Genomic DNA, 17,451 nt, shown 5'->3' with positions numbered 1-17,451 from the left:
TGAGGCCCAGAGAAGTGAAGTGACTTGCCCAAGGTCACACAGCTGACCAGTGGCGGAGCTGGGATTCGAACCCATGACCTCTGACTCCTAAGCCCACGCTCTTTCCACTGAGCCACGCTGCTTCTCTACTGTACTCTTCCAGGCACTCAGTTCAATGTTCTGCACACAGTAAGTACTCCATAAATTCCATTGATTTTGATGATGGTGTTGATGATGAATAAATAATGTTGCCTTAATTAGCTTTATATGTAATGACTGAGTCACATTTTCCCAGTTGCACAAGCTACTCCCTGGGTGGGTAATACTGTCTTGGGGAAACCCTTTGGAAGTGATCTCTCTTTCAGGTTGCTAAGGATAAAGAAGGCAGCATGGGCATAGAGCATGGGTCATGGGTTCTAATTCCAGCTCTGCCACTTGTTTGCTATGTGACCTTGGGCAAGTTACCTCACTTCTCTGGGCCTCAGTTACCTCATCTGTAAAATGAGGATTGAGACTGCGAGCCCCAGGTGGGAACACTGACCGTGTCCAATTTGATTTGCTTGTATCCACCCCAGCACTTAGTAAGGGGGCTGGCACATAGTAACTGCTTAACAAATGCCATTATTATTATTGTTACTATTTAGTGAGCAATCATGGCAATTTACCAGAAAGGGAATGCAGGTTCAAACAGATCCTTAGCCCAGCTGCTTAATAAAATTGGGTCAGGTTTCACAGTGGTGTCTCTGATGTGAAGAGACTCCTGAGCTTATTGCCAGATGGGAGGAATGGGTGATCTATCAGGTGTTAGATGAGCACTGGATCATCATCTCTCCCTGGAGCTTGGAAAGCCATCAGCCCCAGTCAGCACGGGAAGTCCCAGGGATTTTCCTCTTCAGCTCAGACCACAGTAGCCTTATATCATTTGTGACTTCAGCCGTCCTGAGATTTCTGGCTTCCGGTTTCCTGCAGTCCTGAGGATGAACACTCTCTCTCGTCCTCTTTTGGACAGATGGAGCTGCAAGGCAGACCCTGTGGGATGTGGGAAACTGGCCTATTTCTCGTGAGTATTTCAGGTTTTTACTGAGAAGAAGAAAGAGCTCGGCGTTTGGGAGCACTTTGACTTTTGCAAAATGCCTTGCCATCGCCTATCCATCTTCGTCTTGTCTTAAGCCGTCGAGTCGTCTTCGACTCATAGTGACGCCATGGACCTTTAATCACAAAGAAATCGCTAACTGGCAAAATGCTGTTTGATTTATCTCTATTCTTGGCTAGTGACTTCTTGGCTATTGTCTGCGCATGTCTTATCAATTGGAGGGGGATCAGCAGCTCTCCAGTTTGAAGGATTTTTGCTGAGAAGATGGATTTTTCCTTGAATATGAGCCCAGTGCAGATGTTAATGAGCAATCTATCACTGAAGGATGTGCAAGGCTTTAAAGTTGGGCAGTATTTGCTGGAAGCTTGTATTTCTCAAATGACTAAATCATGCTCATGTGTCATCCTGCATTTTCTACTGCATTCTGTACTTCAAGCTGAAATGAAAATGAGTTTCTTTTCTGCATCTGGACAGTGTAGAAAAAGAGGGGTCGCTTTGTCTCCTAAGGGCCTTTCTGGAGCTGGCAATGTTTCCTGGAGGTATGGAATGGGGTCTGACTGGCACTTTGGCTGGAATCGTCATTTGTCTAAGCTCACTGTGGGCAGGGAACGTGTCAATCAACTCTGCTGCATTGTGGTAGAGTGCTCTGCACACAGTAAAGACTCAATAAATACCACTGATTAACTGGGAAAGATATTGGGTTGTTTCAGGCAGCAACATGTACTCCTCCATTTTTTTTAAACTGTTGTTTGTTAGGTGTTTACTATGTGCCAGGCACTGTACTAAGCACTGGGGTAGACACAAGGTAATCAGGGGCCACAATCTGTGACCCACATGAGACTCATATTTTTAATCCCCATTTTATAAATGAAGTAACCAAAGCACAGAAAAGTGAAGTGACTGCCCAAGGTCACACAGCAAGCAGACAAGTGGCAGAGCTAGGATTAGAACCCAGGTCCTCCAACTCCCATGTCTGGTCTTTTTCCATTTGGCCACGTTTGGCCTTTCCTTTTCACAGTCCGAGATTTTACCCATTTAAGTAAGGCAATCACTGCTTCCCCATAGCTATCGGCCCACAGCAAGGATCATAGATCCTGCCAAGGCAGATCCCCTTATTTGAGGGTGGGGAATTATAAAAGTAGTAGAAAGATCATAGAGAGATCCACTTTTTAGATCTTTGCATAGAAAGATCTAGTAGAAAGCTCTATTTTGCTTCATAACATAGAATGATATGAGGACTCCAATCTGGATTGACGAGGAGAAAAGAGAAACATGATTCAGGTCTACGGGGTTGAATCCAAACCTAAATCCCACAACTCTAGAAACAAGGGGGCACTCATTGAAGCTTAGAAATGACAGGTTCAAGACAAACAAAAGGAAAAAAATTCTTCACACAGTGGATGGCAAGCATGGGGAATTTGTTATTGCAGGAAGTTCTGAAGGCCGCTTACCAGTACGGAAGCAATGTTCAGAGTAACACTGTTTTGTTGGAGAGCAAGTGAGAGAAGAATGAATTATTATTATTCTATTAGTTATTGTGTGTCAAGTACCATTCTAATTGCTGGGGTAGATATAAGTTTATCAGGTGAGACACAGTCCCTCTCCCACATGGGGCTCACAGTCTAAGAAGGAGAGAGAACAGGTATTGAATCCCCTTTTTAGATACAAGGGAACTGTAGCACAGAGAAACCAAGTGACTTGACCAAGGTCACCCAACAGACAAGTGGCAGTATTGGGATTAGAACCCAGGTCTTCTGACCCCAGGCCCGTGCTCTTTCCACTAGACCACACTACTTCCCCTGAGATCACATTAGGATGTTTAAGCAGCTGCAACAATGAACAGGCAGAATACGTGATTTGAAGATACAGTGAAGTGCCATCATATACAATCAATGCAACGTAATGGTGGACTGTTGGGAAATCTTTGCAGTGGACAGACCAGCCGGGTAAGTGATAGTTGAAAAATGGTTCTCTCCTTGAGTAAAGTGTTCATAGAGATTTGAACACCAGGACAGAGACTCTGCATCTGTCAAACCCAGCATCACAGTAAGGTTTTATCATTAAGTGCACATCCCACCCAAATCTGTTGTATGGTGCTCTCCCAATTGCTTAGTGCTCTGCATACAGTAAGCGCTCAAGTATCGTTGAGGATAATAATAATGGTATTTAAGCACTGTTCTAAGCACTGGGGTAGATCCAATGTGGGGCTCACAGTCTTAATCCCCATTTTACAGATGATGTAACTGAGGCCCAGAGAAGTGAAGTGATCCACCCAGTGAAACCCGCCCAAGCCAATGCTCTTGCCACTAGACCATGCAGCTGGGGTGATGATGGTGGTAAAAGCCCTCTAGTCTGTAAGCTCATTGTGACCAGGGAATGTGCATACCAGATTCTGTCAGTATTATACTCTCCCAAGCATTTAGTACAGTGCTCAGCACAGAGTAAGCACTCAATGAATATCACTGATTATGATGTGGCAGTGTGTTGGTGATGCATTTTGTTCTGACGACTTGACACCTGTCCACATGTTTTGTTTTGTTGTCTGTCTCCCCCTTCTAGACTGTGAGCCCATTGTTGGATAGGGACCATCTCTATATGCTGCCAACTTGTACTTCCCAAGTGCTTAGTACAGGGCTCTGCACACAGTAAGTGCTCAATAAATGTGATTGAATGAATGAATGAATCAGTCTTCAGTCACATTTGCACACAGGAACAGACTCTTGCTGTAGTTAATGTCATCTTCAAAGATAAAAGCTTTATTACATAAGCTCACTGTTTTATAATGTAGGACCCTGAACTGAGGACTAAGGCTTATCAGTTGTTATCCATGAGGAAGACTCAGGCATCACCATCATCATCATAAGCGCTGTTCAGCGCTTAGAACAGTGCTTTGCATATAGTAAGTGCTTAATAAATGCCATCATTATTATTATTATTATCATCATCGTCGTCTTCACGGACAGGGCACTTTGTTTCACACTCACTCCTTCAAATCATCTCTGTCCCTTTTTGGAACTGCTTTTTGTCTATTAGGTCTTCTTCAGTCATTATTAGAAAACCCTCAGCTTAATTGAAATTTGATGTAAAATTTTTAATCCTAATTTTTAGCTGGTGGTTGAGACGCACTAACAATCAATCAGTTGAAAGGAAGAACAAGGATAGCGCTCTGCACACAGTAAGTGCTCAAGTACCATTGAGGGTGATGATGATGGTATAAGCCCTCTAGCCTGTAGGCTCGCTGTGAGCAGGGAATGTGTCTACCAAAGTTTCTTTGTATTGTACTCTCCCAAGTGCTTAGTACAGTGCTCTGCACACAGTAAGTGCTCAAAAATTACGATTGACTGCCCTTTTCCTCATCTTTTCCTCATCTCCCACTCCCTTCTGCATCACCCTGACTTGCTTCCTTTGCTCTTCCCCCCTCCCAGCCCCACAGCACTTATGTACATAACTGTAATTTTATTTATTTGGTATTGATGTCTGTCTCCCCTACTCCATTCATTCAATCATATTTATTGAGCACTTACTGTGTGCACAGCACTGTACTGAATGCTTCGGAAGTACAAGTTGGCAACATATAGAGACGGTCTTTACCCAACAACAGGCTCACAGTCTAGAAGGGGACTCCAGACTGTAAGTCCATTGTGAGCAGGAAATACAACTGTTTATTGCTGTATTGTACTCTCCCAAGTGCTTAGTACAGTGTCCTGCACACAGTAAACACTCAATAAATATGATTCAATGAATTAATGAATCTCCTGGAAGTAATACAAATATTTTGGGATGAAATAGCCCAGTAGTTGAATATACATGTGTGCCTAAGTGCTGAGAAGAGGAATTAAATACATAAGTGTTGACACAATTAGGGTATGTTGTGAATTAACCTGGGGAAGACTTACTGATGGAGGGGGTGGAATTTTAAGAGGACTTTGAAGTTGGGGATAACTGTGATCTGGTGGACTTTTCTAGGGGTAGGAGGAGCGAAGATGAAGTTTCAGGCTTTCCAGGCTGGGAAAATGGCATGAGAAGGGCTAAAGATGGTAGAGTTGACAGCAAGGCACAGCCAGAAGGTGAACTTCAGGGGAAAGAAGAAGGCCATCTGGCATGTGAGAAGAACAGATATGTGATATTGGGAAAGCTGTTTGGAACCTTGAAATCATCTGTGAGGAGTTTTTGCTTGATGCAGAGGGAGGGAGGTAATTATTGGAGATTTGTGGGGTGTGGCATGATGTGGGCCAAACAGCACTTCAAGGAGATGATGGGAAGCAGGGTAGCCTTAGAAAGAGCATGTGCCAGAGAGGCAGAGGACCTGGGTTCTAATCCTAGTTTTGCTACTTGCCTGCAATGTGGTCATGGGCAAGTCACTTAACTCCTCTGTGCCTCCATCTCCCAATCGGAATAATGGTGCTTGAATACCTGTTCACCCTCCTTAGACTTTGAGCCATGTGTGGGACAGGGACTGAATCCAGCCTGATTATCTCATACCTACCTGATTATCTCATACCTACGTCTGAGTTTAGAATAATAATAATAATGATATTTGTTAAGCACTTACTATGTGCCAAACACTGTACTAAGCACTGGTGTAGATATAAGGTTGTCCCACGTGAGGCTCACAGTCTTAATCCCCATTTTTACAGATGAGGTAACTGAAGCACAGAGAAGTTAAGTGGCTTGACCAAGGTCACACAGCAGACAAGTGGCAGAGCTGGGTTTAGAACCCATGACCTCAGACTCCCAAGCCAGTGCTCTTCCCACTAGGTTATGCTTGGCACATAATAAGTGCTTAAATCTTACCATCATCATGGTATAGACTGAAGGGCATTTGAGGGGAAAGCCTGCAGGCAGGAAAACTGGTGAGGAGGCTGATACGCGTGGCTTAGTGGAAAGAGCTCGGGCTTTACAGTCAGAGGTCATGGGTTTGAATCCCGACTCTGCCAATTGTCAGCTGGGTGACTTTGGACAAGTCACGTCACTTTTCTGTGCCTCAGTTACCTCATCTGTAAAATGGGGATTAAGACTGTGAGCCCCACATGGGACAACCTGATTACCTTGTATCTACCCCAGCACTTAGAACAGTGCTTTGCACATAGTAAGCGCTTAACAAATACCATCATTATTATTATTATATGACGAGAAGTTGGACTAGAGTGGAGGCTGTTTAGGGGGAGGAGGGGTGGATGCAAGAAATGTTATAGAAGAAGAAGCTGCAGGATTTAGCAGGTGATTGCATGGAATAGCTGAAATGTAGTGCGTAGCTGAGCGGGCACAAGGAGGAAGCTTGTGTTATTAACAGAAATAGGAAATTATTAACAGAAATAGGAAAGTTTGGAGGAAGAGTGTGTTTAGGAGTCATAATTTGCAGCCCAGTTTTAGATGTATTGAGTGTGAAGTCCAGTGGGACATCCAAGTAGAGATGTCCTGGAGAAAAGAGGCAATGTGGAATTGAAGAATAGGTTGGAAGTAAGAGGTGAAGAGGTAGATTTTTCATGTGTTTTGGCATCCTGCAATGATGCAATGAATTGTTAAAATTCAATGAGGTTCTCATTGGACAACCATTCATCTAAAGTCTCGGAGTGAGATGCAATTGATTGATTGAAAGCTGCGTCATCCATTTCTAAATTATGCTACCTTCCCAGTTGAAAAACTACTGTGGGCTGGGCAGATCTCTTCAGTGACTTTAAAAGCTGACAGAAACTGTGGGTCCAGATTCCTCGAAGATCCATTCATTGTTGATTGCTTAATTGCAGTCTAGCTGTGGATGGTGCAGGGTGGGGTTTGCTTGCCTCGGGGCTGAGGGATTGTAGTGGGCTCAGGATAATTTGTGGGCATCTCAGGGAGGTTGTGATCCATGGTAACTGGTCAAACAATCCAAATTGTATACCTGGGGTGGTTGTATTATGGGGTGGTTGTAGCCCAGAATAAGGTATCACACAATACTAGTTGTATCCTTGGAGTGGTGCTACTGTGGGTTGGTTATAACCCAGGTTTTTTTCTGGAAATGCATCTGCACCCTACTGTAAACTTGATGACAGACACACATAAATATATACCCAGCCTATTTCAGCTTCACAGTTTAGAACAAGTGCTGTGGAGGTTGTTTGAGTACTTGGAATGAAAATGTTTGTATAGCCCCCAGATGGCAGGGACTATCTGTGCAGTGTCACAATCCATCTAGACCTAACTTGGTGAAAGATAAGGCGCTTCCCTGATGAGGAATACACCCAGGCAGGTGGTGGGCAACCCCACTGAGGGGCTCAGGCCATAATAATAATAATTATGGTATTTGTTAAGTGCTTGCTATGAGCCAAGCACTGTTCTGAGTGCTGGGGTAGATACAATGTAATCAGGTTGGACACAGTCCCTGTCTCCCATGGGGCTCACAGTCTTAATCCCCATTTTACAGATGAGGTAACTGAGGCTCAGAGTAGAGAAGTGAATTGCCCAAGGTCAAACAGCAAACAAGTGGAGGAACTGGGATTAGAACCCAGGTCCTTTTCATTCCCAGGCCCGTGCCCTATCCACCAGGTAACACTGCTTCTCATGTTAGCTCACGATCTCAGCCATATTTCCCCAGAATAAGGGCAATTTGCCTCTTCAAGGGGACCCATGCCACTTTGAGGACAAAACAGGGACCTTTTTAGATGGAGTAATTCATTTTCTTTATCACCTCTGTGTTTGGAGGTCAGGAGCAGCATGTTCCCCTCAAAAGCTAGCACTCAAACCTACATGCCACTGTTTCTTCCAAGTCCCAGTGGAGGTCTCACTGACTCTGTCCACACACTTCCGCATTAACCAAGGTCTGTTCACAGGAACAATGAAGCAACCTCTGCTTGACAGTTTACAATGATGGTTTAACTCACACCTCTTGCCCCCTTATCCCTCTGTACCTGAGCCTCCCTAATCCCACAGATCACCTCTCTCCCCTCCTTCAAAACTCTCCTAAAACTCCATCGCCTCCAACAAGCCTTCCCACTGGCTTCCCAAACTCGTCATAACAATTCATCATCCAATGCCAGCACTTGCAAACTCTTTATTAACTGATTTATTTATACCTTCCCTCAGCACTTAGGAATACATATTTATTTATATATCCATATGCAGATATACATGATCGATTTTATGGTCCCTTTATTTACTCCGATTATCCCATCTGTGAATATTTGTACATGTCTCTCCCCCCTTAGAGTATAAGATCCTTTTGGTTAGAGGTCAAGCATCATGTTTCTGTTGTGCTTTTCCAACCACTCAATGCAGTGCACTGTACTCAATGAATGTTCAATAAATACATCTGCTACAACAACTAACTACTATGACTATTGGTCACAGCCAAGGTTTTACTTCAGAAGTGAGACCCACAGTATCTCTTTGATCACGCCTAAGTAGCAAAAGTCTTTATTTTCTCGAAAAAATAATTTTTTTCCTAGAAAAATTGCTCTTGCAACAGAAATAGTGGCCCCCTTGAGATGATCTTTGAATATCTCTGTTTCTGGTGACATCAGGATGCTAACTCCAAGCCACTTTCAGCTGAGTATCACTTCCTGGAATAGCAGCTTGCTCAGTTACAGACAGAGCTGTTAGCAGAGCCATCCTTCCACAGTGCTGCCTGCCTTCCTGGGAACGTTGGCCCCAGACCCAGGACCTGGCTTGGTGATTTGGTATTGTCCTTTCAGCGACTATTCCTCAGCATTCCCTACCACCAGTCCCTTGTTAACAGAAAGCATGGTGCAGGGACAGGTCTTTCACTCACTGGATTAACTGGGGAGGGGAGGAAGAAGGAAGGTCACAGAAGATCCCTAGTTTTCCTAACCTTGGGATGCTTCCAAATGGTTTGAGGTGGTCTTCTGAATCCCAGTCACCAAGCTGCCATGCTGGAGCTTCTGAATCCGTCTTTTCCCAAACATGTGGCTAATAATAATGATAATTATGGTACTTGCTAAATGCTTACTATGTGCCTTCAAAGCAAAGTTAACCAGTTTGGACACAGACTCTTAATCCCTATTTTACAGATGAGGTAAATGAGGCACAGAGAAGTGAAGTGAAGTGATTTGCCAACTGAAGTGGTGGGGCTGGGATTAGAACCCAGGTCCTTTTGACTCCCGGGCCTGTGCTCTATCCACTAAGCCACCCTGCTTCTCTATTCAGAGGTTCTCAAGAACTTCATAGCTTAAAATACCCAGAGAGTATTTCTCCTTGAAACCCAGCCTTGCCGAGAAGAGCATCCTATGACAACTAGATGTAACAACACACAGTCATGCGGTGTTGATGGGCTTGGCCAAATGTAAAAAATCATTCATTTTAGGGTAACATATTCTGAAAATGACTTCCGAATGACTAGTTAATATTTAAGGGAGACTGTAGTTGTATTTTAGTCTTTTGGAGGACAGGCCAGGGTCTAGCCTCAAATCTCCTTTGTAGTATTTTCATCTTAAACTTCAAGGGCATTCTGTATTGCTTTCATCCACGACCTTATTGTTTGAGTAATTAAAGAATAAAATATACCCATGGGCCTCCAGGGAAATTAGCATTCAAGAGGTTAAGTGTCTGCATTGCACAGCAGAGTGCAATTCCTATCCACTAGAGGATTCCACTAAATTGTTTGGATAAACTGAGTAAACGTCAGTGGGAATTCTGACACTATGCATTACATTAATCTTCATAACTACTAGCCCAGATGTGTACACATGTTTCTAGGATGCAGATTGCACAAGTTAACCTTTACAATCCAGTGTTCTCTAAGTTGAAAAGGATACAGTTGATAAGCCTTTCTAGACATTTTCCTTTTGATGAAACCCATACGTGTATTTTTTGATTATGTTTGTGTTTTCATATCTGGCATTTACAAAAATAGTCTTCTATGAATTTCACAGTCCCAAACTGCATTTTACTGGGAGAAATGTCTTGTGTTTGACAAATACTTTGACATGTATTTATCTTTATTATCATTTTAAAATGAAACTTAGATTTGCAAACTGCCTTTCTTATGAGGAAGTCTATGCTTACACTGGGATGTTTGAAAGAGTTCTGATCCCTTCAAAATATTGGGTCTGGCCTTCCACCTTCAACTCCTCATGAAGAGAATAGGAGAAACCAATATCTCTCCATCCCTCCCTCACCCTCTGAGTGAAGCAGGTGGGTGTCTACTTTCAAGCCTGGAATCCCTTTCCTGAATGATAGCTACTTGACTTCTGCCCACTCTTGTACTCCACTAAGTGTTTCTGTGAGACCCATTAAGGAAATAAGAACAATAATAACGATAATAATTGTGGTATTTGGTAAGATTTTATATGGGCCAAGCATTGTGCTAAATATTGGGATAGAAATACTATAATCAGATCGAAGCCCAACATGCGGCTAATATTCAAAGGGAGAGGGAGTTCAGGCATTTTATCCCCATTTTACAGATGAAAAAACTGAGGCTCATATAAAGGGAGAGTGGAGAGGTGATGGTAAGGTTGTTATGGGCTGGGAGGGAGCCTGACTGCTAATTGTGTTGTATTGTAGTCTCCCAAACGCTTAGTACAATGCTCTCTGCACGTAGTAAGTATTCAATAAATACCATTGATTGATTGATTGAGACAGCTGTGTGGACTAAAGAATGACCATGAGTGCCTTTTTTATGGTATCTGTTAAGTGCTTACTATGTGCTCAACACTGTACTAAGCTCTGGGGTAGATACAAGCTAATCGGGTTGGACACATGCCTCACACAGGGCTTATAGTCTTCATCCCCATTTTACAGATGAGGTAACTGAGGCACAGAGAAGTTAAGTGACTTTTCCAGTGTCACACAGCATACAAGTGGAAGAGCCAGGATTAGAACCTGGGTCCTTCCGACTCCTATGTCTGTGCTCTATCCACTTGTATCAGGCCTCCCGAGTCCACTTCAAAATGGTTGAAAATTTTCTCCCATCCACTCCGGCTCTCTGGAGGAAAGACTCAAGTATGGAATTTGGCCGTTTGAGTTCTCAAGGTCATAGACCTGATCATCCTCCCGGTTTCTGTCTGTGTGAATGGCTGAGTCCTTCCTTCCTCCCTAAATCACCCCAACTAATTTATGCTTCTTCACGCTCCATCTTGAATTGTTTTAGATGAATTGTTTAGGTCAGGTTATGTTCTGTACATACACAGAGAAGCAGCATGGCCTAGTGGAAAGAGCACAGACTTAGGAGTCAGAGAATCTGGGTTCTAATCCTAGCTCTGCCACTTACTAGCTGTGTAAACTTGAGCAAGTCACCTAACTTCTCTGTGCCTCAGTCCCCTCATCTGCAAATGGGGATTCAATATTCTCCCTCCTACTTAGACTGTGAGCCCCATGTGGGACCTGATTATCTAGTATCTACCCAGCACTTAGTACAGTGTTTGGCAAATAGTAACCAGGTAATAATACCACAATTATCATTAGTATTAGTATTATTATTGGTATTAGTATTATTAAATACAGTGCTCTGCACACAGTAAGCACTCAATAAATACTATTGAATGAATGAATAATACAGCACTTGGCACAATTATTATTATTATTTTTATGGAAAATGGGGCTAAAGACTGTGAGCCCCCCGGGTGGCAACCTGATCACCTTGTAACCTCCCCAGCACTTAGAACAGTGCTTTGCACATAGTAAGCGCTTAATAAATATTATTATTATTATTATTATTATTACAGCTGCTGCACCTCATTCCAGAGGTGGGGAACAGTGATTCCTGCATGAAGATTGTCACATTTTTCCTGAGTTTCAAGCACTCAGGTAATGTTAGCCACAGGTGATCAGAAATTACCAAAACACAGGTGGAAGTTCAAAAACCTACCAGCATCCCTGCCATGTCACTGGACAATATCAGCCAGGTCACTAGTCTTCCAAGCTGTAAACTCGTTGTGGACAGGGAACGTGTCTACTAGCTATTATAATGTATTCTTTCATTCATTCAATCATACTTATTGAATGCTTACTATGTGCAGAGCACTGTACTAACAGCTTGGGAAGTACAATTCGGCAACATATAGAGATGGCCGCTACCCAACAACGGGCTCACAGTCTAGAAGGGGGAGACAGACACCAAAACAAAACATGTAGACAGGTGTCAAAACCGTCAGAATAAATAGAATTATAGCTATATGCACATCATTAATAAAATAGAGTAATAAATATGTACAAGTAAAATGAATAGGATAATAAATATGTACAAATATATATAAGTGCTGTGCGGGGGCGATGGAGGAGGAAGAGAAGAGGAAAAAGGGGGCTCAGTCTGGGAAGGTCTCCTGGAGGAGGTGAGCTCGCAGTAGGGCTTTGAAGGGAGGAAGAGAGCTAGTTTGGCGGATGTGCGGAGGGAGGGCATTCCAGGACAGGGGGAGGACGTGGGTCGGGGTCGATGGCAGGACAGGCAAGAATGAGGTACAGTGAGGAGGTTAGCGGTGGCAGAGGAGCGGAGGGTGTGGGCTGGCCTGGAGAAGGAGAGAAGGGAGGTGAGGTAGGAGGGGGTGAAGGGATGGACAGCCTTGAAGCCGAGAGTGAGGAGCTTTTGCTCGATTCATAGGTTGACAGACAATGTATGCTCCCAGGCACTGCCAGTGCTCTGCAAAAATAAGTGCTTAATACATATTATTGATTGATTGATTTGTCCTCAGAAAACTCTTCCTGGCCTTCTCAGATGAATAATAGGAAGCTGAGATTCTCCAGGGGGTTTCTAATGGACAAGGTGGGCCCTCCAAATTCCGGCAGCATCTCAGAGAAATAATAATGATAATATTTGCTAAGCACGGCAGTAACAATGCAATTAGATCTGACACCGTTCCTGTCTCATATGGGGCTCAAAGTCTAATGAGAGGGAGAACAGATATTTAATCCCCATTTTACAGCGGTGAAACTGAGGCACAAGGAAGTTAAATGACTTGTCCAAGTTCACACTGCAGATAAGTGGTAGAGTCAGGATTGGAGCATAGGTCTTCTTACTCCAGGGCTTGTGCTGTTTCCACTAGGTCATACTGCTTTTCCAGCCAGAATGTTTCTGTAGGCAAAGTTTTTTTTGTTACCCAGTGCCAATGTAAATGGGAGGCTTTCCGCAAAACATGGATGAGACACAGTGTTCTTAATCTAGCAGTGTATATTTCTTGAGCAACTACTGTGTGTAAAGCACTATACTAAGTGCCTGGGAGAATACAATGTCTTTATCTCCAAGGAAGGATGTTTCTTAGCTTATATATATTCCAGATGCTTATATATTCCAGATGTTAAAAATCCTTAATATCAGATCCTTTTCCATTATTTGCCAAGGTAATAAAGGATCAACATGTCTTGGAACATTTTAATGCCAATCAGGTTCCATGCCATTTGAACCAAAGAGTTGTATAAGTAAGAGAGTCATGAATTTGTCATTTTTGGGATTCCATTTTTCTGTCTGGGAGTAGTAGTAGAAATAAGAGTAGTGGTGATATTTTTTGTCTGCAATCTATAGTAGCCTATGTTGGAGGAAAATGAGGGGGAAGGAAAAGCATACGATATGTCAAGGGAATGAAAAGACATGGATCCTGCTCACAAAGGGCTACAATTTAATGGGCCCTGGAGGGGGAGAAAACCATATCACATAAAATGCTGTTGTACTCACCCAAACACTTAGTTCAATGCTCTGCACACAATAGGCATTCAATAAATATACTGAGTGACCAATAAACTTACATATATTATTTGTGTATATATGTGTGTGTGGCTCAGTGGAAAGAGCACGGGCTTTGGAGTTGGAGGTTGTGGGTTCAAATCCTGGCTCCACCAATTGTCAGCTGTGTGACTTTGGGCAAGTCACTTCACTTCTCTGGGCCTCAGTTACCTCATCTGTAAAATGGGGATTAAGACTGTGAACCCCCGGTGGGGCAATCTGATCACCTTGTAACCTCCCCAGCACTTAGAACAATCAATCGTATTTATTGAGCGCTTACTGTGTGCAGAGCACTGTACTAAGCGCTTGGGAAGTACAAGTTGGCAACATATAGAGACAGTTCCTACCCAACAGTGGGCTCACAGTCTAAAAGAACAGTGCTTTGCATATAGTAAGAGCTTAATAAATGCCATTATTATTATTGTTTAATATTGTATATATATATATATATACTCTATTGTATTGAACTCTCCCAAGTGCTTAGTACAGTGCTCTCTGCACAAGCAGTTATTATTATTATGATTATTGCTAATAAACATAATAATAATAATTGTGGTATTTGTTAACCACTTACTATGTGCCAGGCACTGTACTGAATGCTGGGGTGGATGCAAGCAGATCGGGTTGGACTCAGTCCCTGCATCACACAGCGTTCACAGTCTTAATCTCCGTTGAACAAATGAGGTAACTGAAGCATGGAGGTGCACCGTGACTTGTCCAAGATCACAGAGCAGACAAGTGATGGAGCCGGGATTAGAACCCAGATCTTCTGACTCCCATGCCTGGATTCTATCCACTAAAAATTAATATAGCATGTTGCTTCTAAAGAGCTCCAATTGTTCAATTTATACTATCTCGGTCATCCACTTAAAACCCCAAGGAGGCAGTAAGAAGGTAGGCTTATACAGAGGGAAACTGAAACAGTGTCTTAATCGGCTTGCCGTTATTACACAGGAAGGGAGAAGTGGAGCAAAGCACAGGACGATCTGAAATCTGTTTGTCCCCAGGGATGTTTGTAGATGTTTTCTCTAAACCTCTGGCCTAAATTAAGGCACAGTGGACATTTCTGTGGTCATCTTTAAAGGAGTTGATTCCTGGAACTGGAGGAAGAGAGTCACATGTAAGCTGTGTTGAAATACCTGCTCACTGGTCGGGGAAGAAATCCCGTGGCGTGTTTTGTCTGAACAGAGGTTGGTTTGGATGGCATCCACTCAAACTAGGGAGGTAGATGCCTTTCTATTCCAGCACCCTTCAGCCTGAACCTTCCCAACTAGGCCCTCATTTTCTCTTCTCCCACTCCCTTCTTTTAGACTGTGAGCCCACTGTTGGGTAGGGACTGTCTCTATATGTTGCCAACTTGTACTTCCCAAGCGCTTAGTACAGTGCGCTGCACACAGTAAGTGCTCAATAAATACGATTGATTGACTGACTGATTGTGTTGCTCTTGCCCCTTCCTCAACTCCGCAGCATTTATGTACATATCCTTGATTGATATATTTATCTCAGTATGGCCTAGTGCATAGAGCATGGGCCTGGGAGTAAGAAGGTCATGGGTACTAATCCTGGATCTGACACTTGTCTGCTGTATGACCTTGGGCAAGTCACTTCACTTCTCTGTGCCTCAGTTACCTCATCTGTAAAATGGGGATTGAGACTATGAGCCCCACAAGGGACAAAGACTGTGTCCAACTTGATTTGCTTGTATCTACCCCAGCATTTAGTAAAGTGTCTGGCGCATAGAAAGTGCATAACAAATGCCATTATTATTATTGTTGTTTTGTTGTTATATTAATGTATGTCTCCCCTTCTAGGCTGTAAGCTCAATGTGAACAGGGAACATGTCTACCAACTTGCATTGTATTCGCTCAAGTGCTTAGTACAGTGTGTTGCACACAGTAATCACTCAGTAAATACGATTGCTTGACTGAGTGTGAGTGAACCCATTAGGTGATTGACATCCAGAGAGGGACACACTTGATCAGTCCCCAATGAACATTTGGTTGTGGGTCAGACAGTCGATCATTCATCGGTATTTATCCTAAAGTGGCTTGTTTGAAGTCCAGAGCTCTAATAATAATACTAATTGTAAGTAGTGTTAAGCTCTTGCTGTGTGCCAGTGAACACTGTACTAAGCACTGGGGTCAATACGAGATAATCAGGTTGGAAACAGTCCCTGTCCCATATGGGGACTCACAGACTAAGGGGGAGGAAGAATAGGCATTGAATTCGCATCTTATAGATGAGGAAAGTGAGGCACAGAGAAGTTAAGTGATTTGCCCAAGGTCACACAGCTGGCAAGTTGTGGAGGCAGGATTAGAACTCAGGACTTCTGACTCACAGGGCCATGCTCTTGGCCGCACTGTATTGGGCAGTGCTGACACAGAGCAGGCTAAAGATGCCTTGCCATGGGCTGGGAACGGGTCTGCGAATTCTGCTGTTATTGTTCTCTCCCAAGCACTTAGTACAGTGCTCTGCATCTAGTAATCACTCAAAAAAACCACTGATTGACTGATGGCTGAGACATGGAGACTTGAGCCAATTTTGCCTCCCACAGTAAGATGCATTTACGGTCTAGTGCTTAGCACTCGCTCAACGGTTCCTGACACTTCTAGGGTCTAGTTTTAATCCTGATCTGTATGGGACAAACAGACTGTAGACTCTTGACTCTAGACTGTTAGCTCCTTGTGGGCAGGGAACATGACTACCAACACAGTTGTATTGTAGTCTCCTAAGCGCTTAGTACAGTGCTTTGCAAATAGTCTCATCATGTCTTATGCTGTCAAGTTGTTTCCAAAGCGATACCACGGACACATCTCTCCCAGAATACCCTGCTTTCCATCTGCAATTGTTCTGGTAGTGGATCCATAGAGTTTTCTTGGTAAAAAAACAAAGTGGTTTACCATCACCTCCTTCCGCGCAGTAAACTTGAGTCTCCGCCCTCAATTCTCTCCCATGCCGCTGCTGCCCAGCATGGGTGAGTTTTGACTTGTAGCAGGTTGCCTTCCACTCGCTAGCCACTGCCCAAGCTAGAAATGGAATGGGTAGGCCTCTGCTTGACTCTCCCTCCTGTAGCCGAGACTGGTAGTGTACTGGAAACTCTCCAGGTGCGACCCTGAGAGGGGATCTGCAAATAGTAGGCACTCAAAAAATACCACTGAATGATTGACTGGTATTCATTTTGGAGGCTCAATCATTAGAAATCTCCAGTGGCTGCCAGTCAACCTATGCTTCAAGCAAAAACTCCTCCCTCTCGGCTTCAAGGCTGTCCATCATCTCGCCCCCTCCTACCTCACCTCCCTTCTCTCCTTCTACAGCCCAGCCCACACCCTCCGCTCCTCTGCTGCTAACCTCCTCACTGTACTTCGTTCTCACCTGTCCCGCCATCAATCCTCGGCCCACGTCCTCCCACTGGCCCGAAATGCCCTTCCTCTGCACATCCGCCAAGCTAGCTCTCTTCCTCCCTTTAAAGCCCTACTGAGACCTCACCTCCTCCAAGAGGCCTTCCTAGACGGAGCCCCCTTTTTCCTCTCCTCTTCCCCATCCCCCCGCCCTACCTCCTTCCCCTCGCCACAGCACCTGTATATATATTTGTACAAATTTATTACTCTATCTTACTTGTACATATTTACTATTCTATTTATTTTGTTAATGATGTGCATCTAGCTTTATTTCTATTTATTCTGATGACTTGACACCTGTCCACATGTTTTACTTTGTTGTCTATCTCCCC

General features: G+C 43.6%; 1 non-coding gene across 1 annotated transcript; it reads right to left on the bottom strand.

The window, feature by feature from the left end:
- Positions 1–16,705: 16,705 nt before the first annotated feature.
- Positions 16,706–16,843, bottom strand: LOC119920311. The gene has a single exon (XR_005448067.1). It is a non-coding gene; the product is annotated as a small nucleolar RNA SNORA7 (small nucleolar RNA).
- Between the last annotated feature and the right edge of the window lie 608 nt (positions 16,844–17,451).

Source organism: Tachyglossus aculeatus, chromosome X1, assembly GCF_015852505.1.
Source record: "Tachyglossus aculeatus isolate mTacAcu1 chromosome X1, mTacAcu1.pri, whole genome shotgun sequence".
NCBI lineage: Eukaryota > Metazoa > Chordata > Mammalia > Monotremata > Tachyglossidae > Tachyglossus > Tachyglossus aculeatus.
The sequence above is the reverse complement of the archived record's forward strand: the minus strand, read 5'-3'. Positions and strand labels throughout refer to the sequence as shown.